General features: G+C 35.3%; 1 pseudogene; it reads left to right on the top strand.

Moving 5' to 3' along the window:
• The first annotated feature begins 8527 nt into the window (after nucleotides 1–8527).
• Nucleotides 8528–9461, top strand: LOC123853900 (olfactory receptor 2M2-like; annotated as a pseudogene).
• The last annotated feature ends 10010 nt before the right edge of the window (nucleotides 9462–19471 follow it).

Below are 19471 nucleotides of genomic sequence, written 5' to 3' on the forward strand. Positions count from 1 at the left end.
GGGTCTATCCAAAAGAAGATCTAACAATTGTAAATATCTATGCCCCTAACATGGGAGCAGCCAATTATATAAGGCAATTAATAACAAAAGCAAAGAAACACATCAACAACAATACAATAATAGTGGGGGACTTTAACACCCCCCTCACTGAAATGGACAGATCGTCTAAGCAAAAGATCAACAAGGAAATAAAGACTTTAAATGACACACTGGACCAAATGGACTTCACAGACCTATTCAGAACATTACACCCCAAAGCAATGGAATACATATTCTTCTCTAGTCCCCATAGAACATTCTCCAGAATAGATCACATCCTAGGTCATAAATCAGGTCTCAACCACTACCAAAAGATTGGGATCATTCCCTGCCTATTTTCAGACCACAGTGCTTTGAAACTAGAACTCAATCACAAGAGGAAAGTCGGAAAGAACTCAAATACATGGAGGCTAAAGAGCATCCTACTGAAGAATGAATGGGTCAACCAGGAAATTAAAGAAAAATTAAAAAAATACATGGAAACCAATGAAAATGAAAACACAACTATTCAAAATCTTTGGATGCAGCAAAGGCAGTCCTAAGAGGAAAGTATATAGCAATACAAGCCTTTCTCAAGAAACAAGAAAGGTCTCAAGTACACAACCTAACCCTACACCTAAAGGAGCTGGAGAAAGAACAGCAAAGAAAGCCTAAACCCAGCAGGAGAAGAGAAATAATAAAGATCCGAGCAGAAATCAATGAAATAGAAACCAAAAGAACAGTAGAACAGATCAATGAAACTAGGAGCTGGTTCTTTGAAAGAATTAACAAGATTGATAAATCCCTGGCCAGAGTTATCAAAAAGAAAAGAGAAATGACCCAAATCAACAAAATCATGAATGAAAGAGGAGAGATCACAACCAACACCAAAGAAATACAAACAATTCTAAGAACCTATTAGGAGCAACTCTATGCCAGCAAATTAGATAACCTGGAAGAAATGGATGCATTCCTAGAGATGTATCAACTACCAAAACTAAAACAGGAAGAAATAGAAAAGCGGAACAGACCTATAACCACTAAGGAAATTGAAGCAGTCATCAAAAATTTCCCAAAAAACAAGAGCCAAGGGCCAGATGGCTTCCCAGGGGAATTCTACCAAACATTTCAAGAAGAATTAATACCTATTCTTCTGAAACTGTTCCAAAAAATAGAAATGGAAGGAAAACTTCCAAACTCATTTTATGAGGCCAGCATCACCTTGATCCCAAAACCAGACAAAGACCCCATCAAAAAGGAGAATTACAGACCAATATCCCTGATGAACATGGATGCAAAAATTCTCACCAAAATACTAGCCAATAGGATCCAAAAGTACATTAAAAGGATTATTCACCACAACCAAGTGAGATTTATCCGTGGGCTGCAAGGTTGGTTCAACATCCGCAAATCAATCAACGTGATACAATACATTAATAAAAGAAAGAACAAGAATCATATGATCCTCTCAATAGATGCAGAAAAAGCTTTTGACTAAGTACAGCATCCTTTCTTGATCAAAACTCTTCAGAGTATAGGCATACAGTGTACATACCTCAATATCATGAAAGCCATCTATGAAAAACCCACAGCAAATATCATTCTCAATGGGGAAAAACTGAGAGCTTTCCCCCTAAGGTCAGGAACATGGCAGGGATGTCCACTATCACCACTGCTATTCAACATAGTATTAGAAGTCCTAGCCACAGCAATCAGACAACAAAAAGAAATAAAAGGCATCCAAATTGGCAAAGAAGAAGTCAAACTCTCACTCTTTGCAGATGATATGATACTTTTTGTGGAAAACCCCAAAGACTACACCCCAAAACTGCTAGAACTCATACAGGAATTCAGTCAAGTGGCAGGATATAAAATCAATGCACAGAAGTCAGTGGCATTCCTATACACCACCACCAAGACAGAAGAAAGAGAAATTAAGGAGTCGATCCCATTTACAATTGCACCCAAAACCATAAGATACCTACAGATAAATCTATCCAAGGAGACAAAGGATCTGTACTCAGAAAACTATAAAATACTCACGAAAGAAATTGAGGAAGACACAAAGAAATGGAAAAACGTTCCATGCTCATGGATTGGAAGAACAAATATGGTGAAGATGTCAATGCTACCTAGAGCAATCTACACATTCAATGCAATCCCCATCAAAATACCATCCACTTTTTTCAAAGAAATGGAACAAATCATCCTAAAATTGTATGGAACCAGAAAAGACCCCGCATAGCCAGAGGAATGTTGAAAAAGAAAAGCAAAGCTGGTGGCATCACAATTCCGGACTTCCAGCTCTATTTCAAAGCTGTCATCTTCAATACAGCATGGTACTGGCACAAAAACAGACACATAGATCAATGGAACAGAATAGAGAGCCCAGAAATGGACCCTCAACTCTATGGTCAACTAATCTTTGACAAAGCAGGAAAGAATGTCCCTGGAAAAAAGACAGTCTCTTCAACAAATGGTATTGGGAGAATTGGATAGCCACATGCAGAAGAATGAAACTGGACCATTTCCTTACACCACACACAAAAATAGACTCCAAATGGTTGAAAGACCTCAATGTGAGACACGAGTCCATCAAAATCCTAAAGGAGAACACAGGCATCAACCTCTTTGACCTCAGCCGAAGCAACTTCTTCCTAGAAACATTGCCAAAGGCAAGGGAAGCAAGGGCAAAAATGAACTATTGGGACTTCATCAAGATAAAAAGCTTTTGCAAAGCAAAAGAAACAGTCAACAAAACCAAAAGACAACCGACAGAATGGGAGAAGATATTTGCAAATGACATATCACATAAAGGGCTAGTATCCAAAATCTATAAAGAACTCATCAAACTCAACACCCAAAGAACAAAGAATCCAATCAAGAAATGGGCAGAAGACATGAACAGACATTTTTCCAAAGAAGACATCCAAATGGCCAACAGACACATGAAAAAGTGCTCAATATCGCTCAGCATCAGGGAAATCCAAATCAAAACCTCAATGAGATACCACCTCACACCAGTCAGAATGGCTAAAATTAACAAGTCAGGAAACGACAGATGTTGGCGGGGATGCGGAGAAAGGGGAACCCTCCTACACTGTCGGTGGGAATGCAAGCTGGTGCAGCCACTCTGGAAAACAGTATGGAGGTTCCTCAAAAAGTTGAAAATAGAGCTACTATATGATCCAGCAATTGCACTACTGGGTATTTACCCCAAAGATACAAAAGTTGGGATCCGAAAGGGTACGTGCATCCCGATGTTTATAGCAGCAATGTCCACAATAGCCAAACTGTGGAAGGAGCCAAGATGTCCATCGACAGATGAATGGATAAAGAAGAGGTGGTATATATATACAATGGAATATTATGCAGCCATCAAAAGGAATGAGATCTTGCCATTTGCAATGACCTGGATGGAACTGGAGGGTATTATGTTGAGGGAAATAAGTCAGAGAAAGACATGTATCATATGATCTCACTGATATGAGGAATTCTTAATCACAGGAAACAAACTGAGGGTTGCTGGAGTGGGGGGTGAGGTGGGAGGGATGGGGTGACTGGGTGATAGACACTGGGGAGGGTATGTGCTCTGGTAAGCACTGTGAATTGTGCAAGACTGTTGAATCTCAGATCTGTACCTCTGAAACAAATAATGCAATATATGTTAAGAAAAAAAGAAAAAGAAGAAGAAGGTAGCAGGAGGGGAAGAATGAAGCGGGGGAAATCGGAGGGGTAGACGAACCATAAGATTCGATGGACTCTGAAAAACAAACTGAGGGTTCTAGAGGGGAGGGGTGGGAGGATGGGTTAGCCTGGTGGTGGGTATTGAGGAGGGCACATTCTGCATGGAGCACTGGCTGTTATGCACAAACAATGAATCATGGAACACTACATCTAAAACTAATGATGTAATGTATGGGGATTAACATAAGAATAAAAAAAAAAGAAGTTCAGAATATGGTATAGTGAGTATGAGGCAAGAAAGTAATATCAAAGTAAATATAAATTGTTGGCTTTTGGTAACATCTGTAATTCAGAAAAAAAATATTTTGGTTGATAATATACAGATACAGACTTCATAGGTGTGAACATATGAGAAACAGAAAGGCATGTCCAAAAGTCTTAGGAAATCTAGTTCTATCCACATAGTTGCAACTGCAAGACTTCATTCTTTTTTTATATTATATTAAGGGAAGTAAGTCAGTCAGAGAAAGACAAATGCCATATGATTTCACTCATGTGTAATTTAAGAAACAAAACAGATGGATATGGCAGGGAGAGGCAAACCATAAAACAGGCTCTTAACTATAGAGAACAAACTGAGGGTTGATGGAGGGAGAAGGGCAGGGAGGATGCACTAAATGTGTGCTCATATTAAAGAGTGACTTGTGATGAGCACAGTGTTGGATGTTAATGATGAATCACTAAATTCTACTGAAACAATATTACACTATATGTTAACTAACTGGAATTTAAATAAAAACTTGAAACAAGCAAACAAAAAGTCTTAGGATATCAAAATATTTTATGAAGAGAAAATTAACCCAGTGTATTTGAGGATAGTGATAAGACAACTAGTAATAGAATCAGAAAAGAGCAATCACCAATAGCAGCTTTCAAAAAAAGAATCATTTGAAACAGTGCTGATATCTCAAATATAGGAATCTTAAGTTGAATGATGAGAATAAGATCACTTGATTCATCAGTTTGAAAATACTGGTGAAATTTAGCAGAACTCTCTTTAGAGTTAACTAAGGTCAAACCACAATGAGAAATTTATTTATTTTATTTAAAAATAGAAATTCAACTGCCTGTTTTTTCTTTAATCTTGTAGAGTTGATTAAGAGTTTAAAGATAAGAGAGATTGGGGTGCCTGGCTGGTTCAGTCAGTAGAGTATGTGACTCTTGATCTTGGGGTTGTGAATTCAAGCCCCACATGGGGTGTAGTAATTTTAAAAAAAAGAAAGAAAATATGAGAGATTTAAAAAAGAGTGATAGTGTTATAATTAATATATGAAGGAACCAGGAAACAGGATAACAAAATTACCAATCTAGGTGACAGAACTTTTGATATGATCTTATATATCAATAAGACTCATATTTTAAAGTTGGAAACTGATTATGTTTGAGGCCCTAAGAGAAAAAGTGGATGTTAACATAAAATACTATAATTGAAGATCAGGGACTGAATTCCCTGGAGGGATTGTAAAATTAAATTACTGATGACTTAGTAAAATTATTTTGCATAGGTTTCCTCTGGAAATTTAAAGGTTTTTCAGTTACTCAGCAAATAGTATCTTCTTGAAAACACTTAGAAGGTAAGACTGAGGAAGACTGTATATTGCAAAATATCTATGGCATTTTGGAGTTCAACCAAATAGAACCAAATTTTATTCAAAAGCTATATTATTAGACATTTTGATATTTTAAAATCATTTAAATAGGGAGACACTATTTCATGTCCATCTGCAAATTTCCCCTTTATATTCTCTGTAAGATTAATGTGTTTCTTATATTTGTCCCAGGTATTTTTGAAGATTAAATTAAATAATACCTGTGAAGATGTTAAATAATGTAAGGCATTATTTAGAACAGTGTTATAAATGCTAAGTTGAAAATCACTGCAAGACTCTCCAGTGCATGTAGTCTATTTGTTCTTGTTACCAATCACCTGTGAGGATCTTATGGCCTTCATTTTTCTGCGAACCATTTTAGCTGGATTAAACACATATAAAATAAGCATAGAGTTTACCAGTCAGGAACCAACAATCTAGTAAGAAAAATAGAATATTTTTTTAAATAATCAAGGGGAATAACAGTGAAGATTATTGCAAATTGGGGGGGATGTGACAGGATATAATTATGGTAATGTTCATATGATGAATTCAAGGTATGATACACATATTTTGATGAGGAACTTTAAAGAATTAACTCATTCTACTTTATAACAACCCTGTGAGGGATAGAGGGAATTCAAAGCATAATCTCAGAGACATCAGTTAACCTGCCTGTTGACATACAAGTTGGTGGTAGAGCAAGATTGTAAGCTCAGGTTTCTCTGATCCATAATATCTGCCTTTTATATAGAAAAGAGGTAGAGGTCATACATCTCCTGTAAGTTTAGTATATGTAGAGCTTGCTAGCTATAGAATGAAGAAAGAGGCATGGAGAAATATAGTCCTGTGTTGGAATTTGAAGGGAGATGTGATTTATAAAGGAAGGATTGTGGAAGAGCAGACATTCCTAAAAAGAGACTTAAGCTCAGATTTATGTATTGTATCTTTGAGATCTGTAAGTAGTAATGTATGAAGTTGGTATTGGGAAATGGAGAGCAGATATCTTGGAGATATCTGTTTGGACATTTGAGTCTTGAATGACTTTCTACAATATCTCAAAACAAGATCAGCAAGGGGATGAGAATCTGCTCTACAGACAATTTGAGCCATTTGAGAATTGAAGTTTTAAGAGGAGTGACACAATACAGTTATTCTTAGGGAAAATCCAAAACTAGTATTGGGTGAAGAAAAGAATAGAAAGTTCGTTTTATTTGTAATATTGAGGTATGATGCAAATAAGATGGGCTTTTTTAATTTAAATTTGGTCAAAGTATTGTACATATTAGTTTTTGCTATAATATTCAATGATTCATTAGTTGAGTATATCACCCAGTGCTCATCATATCACATACCCTCTTTAATGTAAGATGGGCTTTTTAGAAATACTGATGGGCCTTTCCCAAAGGCATCACCAATTATTTTTGTTATACTCATCAGCTTCAATAAATGTATTCTGAGAAAAGAGGATTTAAGAGATTAGGGTAGGAAGAGCAGAGCAAAGGAGTAATATTGACTAAATACAGTTGATACCAGCTGAACATGGAAAGATCGTATGTATATTAAAGAAAAAATGAGTTAAAGAGAAACCTGAGAGAGATAGTGAATAAGGGGGAGAAAAGTGGGACAGGAGAGTTTAGTTGAATGCATATTAGGATAACTGAACCTACAAGGCTGCATAATGTCAATGCTCCCCCTCTTAATAAAGACACAAAAACTAAACAGTGAAATAGAAAGGACATACTGCTTGTTAGAAGAACTGAAATTCTACTGATTCAAGTGATGTGGTAATTTTCTGTTGGGAAATACATTTTAATAAGAAGCTTAAAAACTCATGTGCATTTTTCAATAGGAATGTTTGAAGGTTTTTCTATAATACGCATAATGACAAGTTTGAAGATGGCTAAAAGATTGTGTTAGAAACATTTAATTAACAATTGTGTGTATGAAGAGTGGAAAAAAAAAACCCTGAAAATTTAAGTAGCATGAACTATACTTATTTACACAGTGTTTCTTGACAAGCATTATAAATGTAAAAAGTGAGTTTCTTGATAAGCATTATAAATGTAAGAAATATATCTAAGAGAATTTATAACTGATTAGGAATTTAGGATGTATTGAACACCTGAATTATAATTGAAATATTACATACACAGAATTGGTGAATACTACAGAGATACAGAGATAAAAAGCTTAGGAGGACACAAAGTGGTAGAGACAGCATGTATTTTCAATTTGTTCAGGGACTGCTAGGGAAGAAAATAAAAGAATGTTTTGTCTTTTGAAAATGGAGGTAAAAAAGGAAAAGAAATGAATGTAAAAATAGAGAATTTTATATATATAAAATTTTATTTATTTATTTATTTATTTATTTATTTATTTATTTATTTATTTAGAGGGAGAGAGCAGGAGCAGAGGAGAGGGACAGAGGGAAAGGGAGAAGAAAACTCCCCACTGAGCAGGGAGCCCATCATGGAGCTTGATCCCAGGACCCTGAGATCATGACCTGAGCCAAAGGCAGATGCTTAACCAAATGAGCTACCCAGGTGCTCCCGACACACATCGTTTTTAGAGATGAGTGAGGAAATGGTATATTTACGAGGAGATATTTCCACTACCATTCACCTTAATTAGAATGAATATTACTTGATGGACATCTGATTGCTGACTTCTCGATGTCTTCTGTTTACCTGTCATTTGATTAACCTTGTCTCATTTCCATCGATACATGATTCTCTCTACTCTTCAGTAGAATTGTTACGCTAAGTCTCATGGAAAATATAAAGAAACAGAAAGAAAATCTCATCAACTTCTCAGAAATGTATGTCTTTCATGATCATAATGTTGTTTTTTTTTTAAGTGAATGGATAATCTAGGAGTTGACTAGTTACCCTAACCTGATTATATGACTTGAGAAAACTCTCATATTTTTACCATGTAATTTATTATGTCTATGAACAAAGCAAGTTGTATTAAAAATCATATCAAGCTAAAATTATGCTTTAATATACCTAGTCTAAAAATGAAAAAAATAATTATGACCAGAGAACCAATTTTCTCTTGCTTAGGCAATTTGGTAGAAGGGTGACTTAGGAAGGAAATGCTTAATATTTCTATAACACAATCCCAGCCATGTTTCACTTCTTCTGTTCCATGCAGTCAACATATTTATCATGGCATGGGAAAATCAGACCTTCAATTCAGGCTTCATCCTACTGGGAATCTTCAATCACAAGCCCACCCACATCTTCCTCTTCTCTCTGGTTTTGGGTGTCTTCACAGTGGCCTTCATTGGAAACACTGTCATGATTCTCCTCATCTACCTGGACACCCAGCTTCACACACCCATGTACTTCCTCCTCAGCCAACTGTCCCTCATGGACCTCATGCTCATCTGCACCACTGTACCCAAGATGGCCTTCAACTACTTGTCTGGCAGGAAGTCCATCTCTCTGGCTGGTTGTGGAGCCCAGATATTCTTATATGTGTCCCTGGTTGGAGCAGAATGTTTCCAATGGCCTATGACTGTTATGTTGCCATTTGTCACCCATTACAATACTCAGTTCTCATGAACCAGAAAATCTATGGCCTCATGGCAGCTTCTTCATGGATTCTTGGCTCCCTTGATGGTATAATTGAAGTTGCAGTTGCATTATCATTCTCATATTGTGGAGCCCTGGAAATACCCCATTTTTCCTTTGATGTCCCTGCCCTTCTCACTCTCTCATGAACCAACACATTGTTATTTGAAAGGATATTTATCTGTTGTGTTATTATGCTTCTTTTCCCTGTAGCAGTAATCATTGCTTCCTATGTTTGTGTTATTGTGGCTGTCATTCACATGGGGTCTGGGGAAGGCCGCCAAAAAGCTTTTGCCATCTGCTCCTCTCACCTCATTGTGGTGGGAATGTATTATGGAGCAGCCATGTTCATATACATGCGGCCTGTTTCTGATCATTCCCCACCCAGGAAAAGATGGTGTCAGCCTTCTACACCATCCTTACTCCCATGCTGAATCCCCTCATCTACAGCCTTCACAACAAGGAAGTGGCCAGAGCATTCATGAAGGTGTTGGGGAAGGGTAAGTCTGGAGAACAAATTGCCTGATAATCTTTATGCTTTGTTTGTTTTTCTCCTATATTTGATTTATGCTCAAATATATGGATTCAATCAATACAATTAACTAATATTTGTTGATCTTTGTAGATCTATAAGCAACAACATAAGTTTTAGAAATTGAAAGACTGCATTTTTTTCTTCAAATATTTTACATTTATATGGTAAGTTCAAGCAATGGCTATAAGGAAATATTTGTTGCAAGACAAGACCCACAATTTATTCATTTTTTTATACTCTCAGTTTACAAATACAGACTATTGCCCATGATAACATCCGATTGATTGTGTTGATTAAGTTTATTGTGTTTTTTAACATGTCATAAACTGAATCTTAGCAAAAAAAAAATGAATTCTGGAAAATACAATGTCTTAATTTGGAGTGATCACTTAAAAATAAAATTGAATGACCAATCTCTTTATATACCAAGATGTGGGAATGAATGTAGGATCATTATGAAAATGAATTTATCATAACTGGATGGAAAAAAGAGAGGTATTATGTGAAGACATAGGCATATTGAGCTTTAATTGTCCTGGACATTGTCCTTCTTCAGGATGGTGGATTACTGGGGTGTTCTCATTTATTTCCTTTTTTCTATAAATACCAGTCTCATACATGGGAAACTAAAATGTGAAAATGAATGCTAAAGCCTGGATTTCTCATCCTTGGATATCTTGATCCTTATATGGATTGTGTACTGTAATTGTATAAAAACATAATGTATTTCGTTTAATGAGGAAGTTTTGGTTTTCTGTAAGCTGCATATTCTCAAATCTCAAGTAGGAGAACTCCAAATTTATTTTTATAATGATATTCATGTGTATCTAACTCTATATAAGTATCAACATAGATACAGATATAGATGACATAGACATATAATTCTAGAGACTCTTGTGGCTAAAGAGGAAAAACCTTTATGCCCTAATATGAGTATGAACTGTTCTGTTAAAATTGTATTACAACATCCCCACTGTATAACAAATTAACACAAATTTAACAGCTGCATATAGCAACCATTTATTACATCACAGTTTATATAGGTCAGCGTTTCCTATCACAAAGTAGAAATCCAGGTGTTGGCTGGGGCTGCAGTTTTATCTGGTCACATTCTAAGATCATGTGGTTGTTGAAGTGAATCATTTCTATGAAGCTGAATAACATATGTCTGCTTATTTTTTCAAAGCCAGCATGAGAAATTCTGTGATTTCAGGGAAGACCTAAGTCCTCCTATGGAAAATGTCAACCAGGTAAGAAAAGCCAATCAAAGATAAACCATCTTTGAATTCTTAAAATCTATTGATTTGTGATCTTAATTATAGCTGCACAATTTACTCTTATTTTAAAGTATAACATAATCATGAGAATAACACCAGGGAATGGAGAACATGGAGATGGTTTAGGATTTTTCTGTGAGACCCATCCAGGTTATTTACAGAGTCATGTTCACAAAAGACATAAAAATAAAATTTCAGTTATTGATTCTATCAGTAATGTGAGAAAAACTTGGTAATGCCTAAACGTTTGACTGGATTAAGTCCATTTTTAGAAATTATTTAATTTTTAAAATATTTCTGCTTAACAAACTGACAGAAAATTTAGGTAACTGTATTATAGTCTTATAATTTGCCCAAAGCACATATAATGGGTCTTCTATTTATTATAAATGTAACATTTAACACAATGAATAGAAAAGACATAGCATTGTCAATCTCATAAGCAATTATGGATGCTATATTCCATATCTTTTCAATTTTCAGTTGTAAAAGACTATTATACAAATACTGCACTTCCAGGATTCTCTTCCAAGTAAATAGATATGAAAGAAATTGGTGAAATCAATAAAATAATATCCATAATACACTTTTAATTTATTTATTTAAATAAAAGAAAGCCTATATATATAATATATATATATTATATATAATATTATATTAACTTATATATTAGCAGTTAGGCAGTAGAGGAAATTTTGAAATAGGTCTTTCACTAAAAAAATAACGAATTTAATATTAGTACTATGATAATTTTTATATAAAGAAAAAGTCAAGACTTAAATGATATCCTAAGCCCTTGATATGGTGCTTCAAGAATAAAACTATTGCAAAACTAAAGGTCATTCATAGATGATTTGGGTTAAAAAAATGTATTTAATGAGTATATAAAGAAGGCCTAAACCTTCAATGATCTTTTAAAAAATTAGCAATAAAAATAATATTATGGTTATAAATTTGTTTCATTGATGTCTATTTGAATATATATTTTTTAATTTTATTTTATTATGTTTTGTTAGTCACCATACATTACATCATTAGTTTTTGATGTAGTGATCCATGATTCATTGTTTTCATATAACACCCAGTGCTCCATGCAGTACATGCCCTCCTTAATACCCATCACTGGGCTAACCAATCTCCCCACCCACCTACCCCCTAAAACCCCAGTTTGTTTCTCAGAGTCCATAGTCTCTCATGGTTCACCTTCCCTCTGATTCCCCCCCCCTTCATTTTTCCCTTCATTCTCCTAATGTCCTCCATGCTATTCCTTATGTTCCACAAATAAGTGAAACCATATGATAATTGACTTTCTCTGCTTGACTTATTTCACTTAGCATAATTTCCTCCAGTCCCATTCATGTTGATGTAAAAGTTGGGTATTCATCCTTTCTGATGGCCGAGTAATATTCTATTGTATATATGGACCACATCTTCTTTATCCATTCATCTATTGAAGGGCATCTTGGCTCTTTCCACAGTTTGGCTATTGTGGACATTACTGCTATGAACATTGGGGTGCATATGGCCCTTCTTTTCACTACATCTGTGCCTTTGGGGTAAATACCCAAGAGTGCAATTGCTGGGTCATAGCATATCTCTATTTTTAATTTTCTGAGGAACCTTCACACTGTTTTCCAAAGTGGCTGTACCAACTTTTATTCCCACAAACAGTGTAAGAGGGTTTCCCTTTCTCCAAACCTCTCCAACATTTGTTGTTTCTTACCTTGTCAATTTTTGCCATTCTAACTGGTGTAAGGTGGTATCCCAATGTGGTTTTCATTTGAATTTCCCTGATGGCTAATGATGATGAACATTTTTTCATGTGTCTGTTAGCCATTTGTATGTCTTCTTCAGAGAAGTGTCTGTTCATGTCTTCTGCCTATTTTTTGACTTGATTATTTGTTTTTTGGGTGTTGAGTTTGAGAAGTTCTTTATAGATCTTGGATACCAGTCCTTTATCTGTAGTGTCATTTGCAAATATCTTCTCCCATTCTGTGGGTTCCCTCTTTGTTTTGTTGACTATTTTCTTTGCTGTACAGAAGCTTTTTATCTTGATGAAGTCCCAAAAATTCATTTTTACTTTTGTTTCACTAGCCTTTGGAGATGTATCTTGAAAGAAGTTGCTGTGGGCGATGTCAAAGAGGTTACTGCCTATGTTCTGTTCTAGGATTTTGATGGATTCCTGTCTCACATTGAGGTCTTTCATCCATTTTGAGTTTATCTTTGTGTATGGTATATAATATAAAAAAGGGGATTTGAAACAAGATGACTAAATAGATTCCAGCTCTAATAAATTTATGGATACAATAATTCTCACAACTATCCATAAATGGCAATGCTTTTGAGGGAACACAGGAGCCCAGAGGAAAAATTCCAGGGCATTAATCAAGCAAAGAATCCAAGAATAGACTCGTGGAGAAGGGTAAGAAGAATAATTGCATTTTATTTATGACGCTTTCCCATAAGGGCATATCACTTAGAATGAAGAGACATACTTGGCTTACAATCTATCCCATGGGAGAAAATAAGAACAAAGTGAGGATGTGGATTCCCCTGTCTCACAGGATATTGCCCAAGAGGTTCATATATGTCTTGTCTTACCAGATTACTGAGATGGTAGGTATAGATGAATAGTCTGGAGGTGCTAAGAATAGAGGAAAGGTTGCAGGGGGCCTCACAGCAACCACCACATAGACCTCAAAAACCAGCAGCAGATTCTGCTAACTGCCTTGGGGACTCCGCCTATGAACTTTGAGGGGTGACTCACTTGTAGCCCTTCCAATGGGGTAATACATGCTCCAAACATGTGGACACACCTCCATGATGATGCGTGTTAACTTCCACATATGGTGTGTATGCACTTCAACAGATAGCATACAAACCAGCTCAGATGGCAAAAGGATGTCAGTAACCAGCTTGACTCTGTGCAATTGAGAGAAAATATGCAATCTTGAACTCTACTGCCCTGGGAAAAATAAATGAAAATATTCCAACACCCAAGTTTGATATGTGAGAGTGAAAGAAGGCACACAATCCCTGACTTTCTCCCAATAATAAAAAAAAAGGAGTGAGATGGGTTCATCTGTAGAAAATAACTGAGAGACCTTTTCTCTAACAAGACTGACAGGTAAATATCTTTCTATCCTCAAGCCACTCATCAAGGACTGGAGAAGGAAAAAAAATTCTTTAAATGTTAAACAGTAATTCAAGACTTTAAGGATCATGAAATATGAAAACATAAGCCCATAAAAGTGACAAAATAATCTCTCAGTGGCTGTCCTCAAGAAAATAAAGATTTATGAATTGCCTGACACAAAATTCAAAATAATTATCTTAAAAGAACATAGACAACTAAACATAATCAGGAAAAAATGCATGACCAAAATGTAAAGTTCAATAAAGATATTGAAACTATTAAAAACAAAAACCAAATTTTGGAGTGAACCAAAGGCTAAGTAGAGAAATTCTGCAACTAATATAATCAAACAGAAAAAAAAGAATAACTGAATTCAAAGACCGAGATCTTAAAATTGCCTAGTCAGAGAAACAAACAAAAAGACTCAATGGGAATTATGGCATATCATTGAATGAAATAGTACAAGTATTATGGAAGGCCCAGAAGGAGCAAACTTTCCAACCAAGAATACTTTACCTGACAGTACTGTATATCAGAAATAAATAAAAGATACATTACCAGACAAACAATAACAGAGAGTTTATGACCACTAGGTTTGCCCTACAGGAAGTGCTAAATGGAGTTCTTCAAGTTGGAACAAAAGTATGCTAAATAGCAACATGAAAACATATGAGGGGTGCCTGGGTGGCTCAGATGGTTAAGCATCTGCCTTTGGTTCAGGTCATGATTCTCCCTCTCCCTCTACTCTTCCCCCTGCTTGTGCTCTCTTGCTCTCTCTATCAAATAAATAAATAAAATCCATAAAAAAAGGAAAAAAGAAAACCTATGAAAGTATGCAATATAGCTGTAAAAAGTGTATATATTAAAATTCAGAATACTCTGGAGCTATAATGTTAATGCACAAATCACTTTTAACATGACTGCAAAAGTTAAAACACAAAAAGTATTAAGAGAACTATAGCTACAATATTCATTGATGTTTAAACATTATAAAAAGTCATAAATAGTGACATTAATAACACAAAATATAGATAAATAAAATGTAAAATATATTTTTGCATGCAATTAAGTTAAGTTGTTATCAGGTAAAAATAGATTGCTTTATTATAACATGATATATATATATATATATATATATATATATATATATATATATATATGCCTTATAGTGATTAATAAGAAAATACCTATTTAGATACACAAAAGATTAGGATAAAGTAATCAAAGTTTTCACACACACACATGATCAAAAAGAAAGACAGCAGGAGAAAGAAAGAGGCAAAGAAACTTCAAAGCACAGGGGAAGAAAATAAAAATGACAGTGGAAAGTATTTACCTTTTAATAATTACTTTATAGGGCACCTGGGTGGCTCAGTCGGTTGAGTGACTGCCTTCGGCTCAGGTCATGATCCCAGGGTCCTGGGATCGAGTCCCACATCGGGCTCCCTGCTCTGCGGGGAGCCTGCTTCTCCCTCTCCCACTCCCCCTGCTTGTGTTCCCTCTCTCGCTGTGTGTCTCTCTCTCACAATAAATAAATAAAATCTTTAAAAAAAATAAAATAAAAAATAATTACTTTATATATAAATGGATTAAATTCTCTAATAAATAGACATAAACTGGTAAAAATTTTAAAAATATCCAATTGTATTTTACCTATAAGGGGCTTATTTTTGCTTTAAGAGTATACATAGGTTAAAAGGGAGAAAGGGTGAAAAAAGAAATGTCATGTAAATGGTAACCAAAATAGTAAAAAAGCAATACTTATTTCACACAAAATAGACTTTAAATCAAGAACTGTCAAAAGAAACAAAGAAGATAATTAAATAATGGGCAAGGGGACAATTTATCAAGTTGATAGAAGAATTGTAAATATATATGCACCACACATCAAAATACTAAGATATATAAAGAAATATAAACAGAACCGAAGAAAAAAATAGAAATTCAATAATAGGAGGCAACACCCCACTTTGAATGTAGAGTAGGTCATCAAGACAGAAAATCAATAAAGGAACAGCTGACATTTTATTCAGGTAAATACCCAGCATTAGAATTACTAGTTTATATTATATTTCTATTTTTAATTTTATAAGGAACCTCCACACTGTTTTCCAAAGTGTCTGCACCAATTTACATTCCCTCCAAAAGGGCTTGAGGGCTCCTTTTCTACTCATCCTCATCCACATCTGTTATTTCAGATCTTTTTGGTATTAGTTATTTTGAATTTTTAAGATACTATCTCTATATAATTAAAAAAAGATATATGCACTCCATGTTTTTGGCAGTATTATTAACAATAACCAAGATATGGAAGTAATGTAAGTGTTCAATGATAGATGCAGAGATACATATGATATAAAATCTTGTCACTCAAGACAACATGAATGGACCTAGAGAGCATCATGCTAAGTGAAATAAGATGGAGAAAGTCAAATACGAAATGATCTCACTTATATGAGCTATTATTATAATAGCTAGAAATGGAATAGAGACCACAAAAACAAAATAAAAACCAACATAATAAAGAATTGTCTTTTGAAAAGATAAACAGAATTGGCAAACCTTTAGCTAGACTGAGAAAAAGAGAAAGGACTAAAATTAATGAAATTATCATCAATGAAAGAGATATTGCAACTGATACAAAAGAATGACAAATAGTCATAAGAAGCATCTATGAACAATTATATGCCTAGAAATTGGCTAACCTAGAAGAAAAAGATACATTTCTGTAAATATACAATCTACCAAGATTGAATGACGAAGAAATGGAAAATCTAAGCAGACCATTGACAAGTAAGGGATTGTATCAGTAACCAAAACCTTACAACACAGGAATTGCAGGAGCAGATGACATCACTAGTGAACTCTACCAAACATTTAATAAAGACTTAATAAGTATCCTTCTCAAACTCTTCTAAAAAAGAAAATGAAGAGCAGGGAATGTTTCCAAACTTATTTTATGAGAAAAATGTTGATGTGATACCAAAGCCAGAGGATTCTAAAAGAAAATTAAAATTACAGGCCTACATTCCTGAAGATCACAAATGTAAAATTCCTCTAAAATTATTAGCAAGCTGAATTCCACAGCACATTACACACTGACAAAATATCACAACATGAGGGGCGCCTGGGTGGCTCAGTTGGTTAAGTGACTGCCTTCGGCTCAGGTCATGATCCTGGAGTCCCGGGATCGAGTCCCGCATCGGGCTCCCTGCTCGGCAGTGAGTCTGCTTCTCCCTCTGGCCCTCCCCCCTCTCATGCTCTCTCTATCTCATTCTCTCTCTCAAATAAATAAATAAAATCTTTAAAAAAAATCACAACATGAAAGAAATGTTATGAACATTATACATATATAGTCCTTACCAGTGACTTATTTTTAAATGATTCACTGTAGTATGGAGATGTGTTCACTCCTTCAAGTATATTTTGAGGTGAGATAATCCTGTAGGTACTATTTAAGCTAGACTTCCTAAGTTTAATAGGTTTTATTTTTTTTCCTTTAATCAGTTAGTAACCTTTTTGTGTTTCTATTTTGAAGTCTGTTGAATCCATGGGTGATTGAGGTGTATTGCTAATATGAAAATAGTTTAATTTTTATACAATTTTGTAATTGTTTTCTAAGGAAAGGAACACTGAAAGCAGGTAATGCCCTCTAATACAGAGACCAGAATTAACCCAGCAACAAGTGGAACACCCTGCTTTGTCCACATTGAGAGATTATAGTCCCACTTCCCTTCCCCCTTTTTTCTTTTCTTTTCTTTTTCTATTCTTTTAAATTTTATTCTTCTGTTTCAGTGTGGCTTTCTTTATCAATGGTGATTTCCAACCACTGTGGATTTTGCTTAGGTCGTGGTTGATATTTTAGACACTATTCATTCACTCAACCTGCCCTCAACAGAGAGACTAGAAAGAAGAACTCCCAACAAAGAAAAGAACCAGAGACAATGTCCTCTGCCACAGAACTAATGGCTATGGCTATAGCTAGATACCAGATAGAATTAAGGATAGCAATCATAAAGTCAATAGCTAGGCTTGAAAAAAAAACATTAGTGACAAAATAGAATCTCTAAGGGCAGAAATGAGATATAATCAGGCAGAACTTAGCCCTTGGAATCTGTATCTTCTATTGAATCTAAATAAATATTGCTCTTTGGGGGGAAAAATGCTATGAATAAGATGCAGTCTAAAATGGATACTCTAACATCCAGGGTAAATGAGACAGAAGGGAGAATAAGTGATCTAGAAGATAAGCTGATGGAAAGGAAGTAAGTTGAGGAAAACAGAGATAGGCAGCTAGAAGCCCATAAAAAAAGGCTTGGAGAGATTGATGATGCCATGAAATGTTCCAATGTCAGAATTATTGGGATCGTGGTGGGGATGGAGAAAGAGAGAGGGCTAGAAGGTATATTTGAGCAAATCATATGTGAGAACTTCCCTAGCCTGGGGAAGGACACAAGCATTTGTGTCCAAGAGACAGAGAGGACCCCTCCAAAAATCAATAAAAATATCAACAACCGGACATATAATAGTGAAGCTTGCAAATCTTACCACCAAAGAAAATATCCTGAGAGTAGTTAAGGAGTGGAGGTTCCTTTCATATACAGGGAGTAATATCAGAATAACATCAGACCTAGCCACAGAAACCTGGCAGGCCAGAAAGGGCTGGCAAGGCATATTCAGGGTACTAAATGAGAAGAGCATGCAGCCAAGAATACTTTATCCAGCAAGGCTGTCATTCAGAATGGATGGAGAGATAAAGAGCTTCCAGACAGACAGAAACTGAAAGAATATGTGACCACCAAGCCAGCCCTGAAAGAAATATTAAGGGGGATACTGTAAGCGAAGAGAGACCCCAAGAGCAACATAGACCAAAAAGAAACAGAGACAATCTACAGAAACAGAGACTTTACAAACAACAGAATGGCACTAAATTCATATCTTTCAATACTACTCTGAATGTAAATGGGCTAAATGTTCCAACAAAAAGACACAGGATTTCAGATTGGATAAAAAAGTAGGACTCATCTATATGCTGTCTACAAGAGACTTATTTTGAATCTAAAGATATCACCAGATTGAAAGTGAGGGCAGGAACATCAATTTACCATGCCAATAGACCTCAAAAGAAAGCTGAGGTAGCAAACCTCACACCAGACAAATCAGATTTTAAACCAAAGATTGTGGAAAGAGATGTAGAGGGAGAACTGTATCATACTTAAAGGGCCTATCCAACAAGAATATCTAACAGTTGTAAATATCTATGCCCTCAACATGGGAGCAGCCAATTATATGAAACAATTAATAACCAAAATAAAGAAACATATTGATAATAATACATTAATATTAGGAGACTTCCACTCCATGCACAGTAACAGATCTTCAGATCTTCTAAGCAGAAGATCAACAAAGAAACAAGAGCTTTGAAGGACACATTGAACCAGATGGACTTCATAGATGTATACAGAACATTTCATCTTAAAACAACAGAATATTCATTCTTCTCGAGTGCACATGGAACTTTCTCCAGAATAGACCACATACTGGGTCACAAATCAGTTCTCAACTGATATAAAAAGATTGAAATTATC

Source organism: Mirounga angustirostris, unplaced genomic scaffold (assembly GCF_029215605.1).
Source record: "Mirounga angustirostris isolate CCGP_5_RB_7025 unplaced genomic scaffold, mMirAng1.0.hap1 SCAF_7, whole genome shotgun sequence".
Taxonomy (NCBI): Eukaryota; Metazoa; Chordata; class Mammalia; order Carnivora; family Phocidae; genus Mirounga; species Mirounga angustirostris.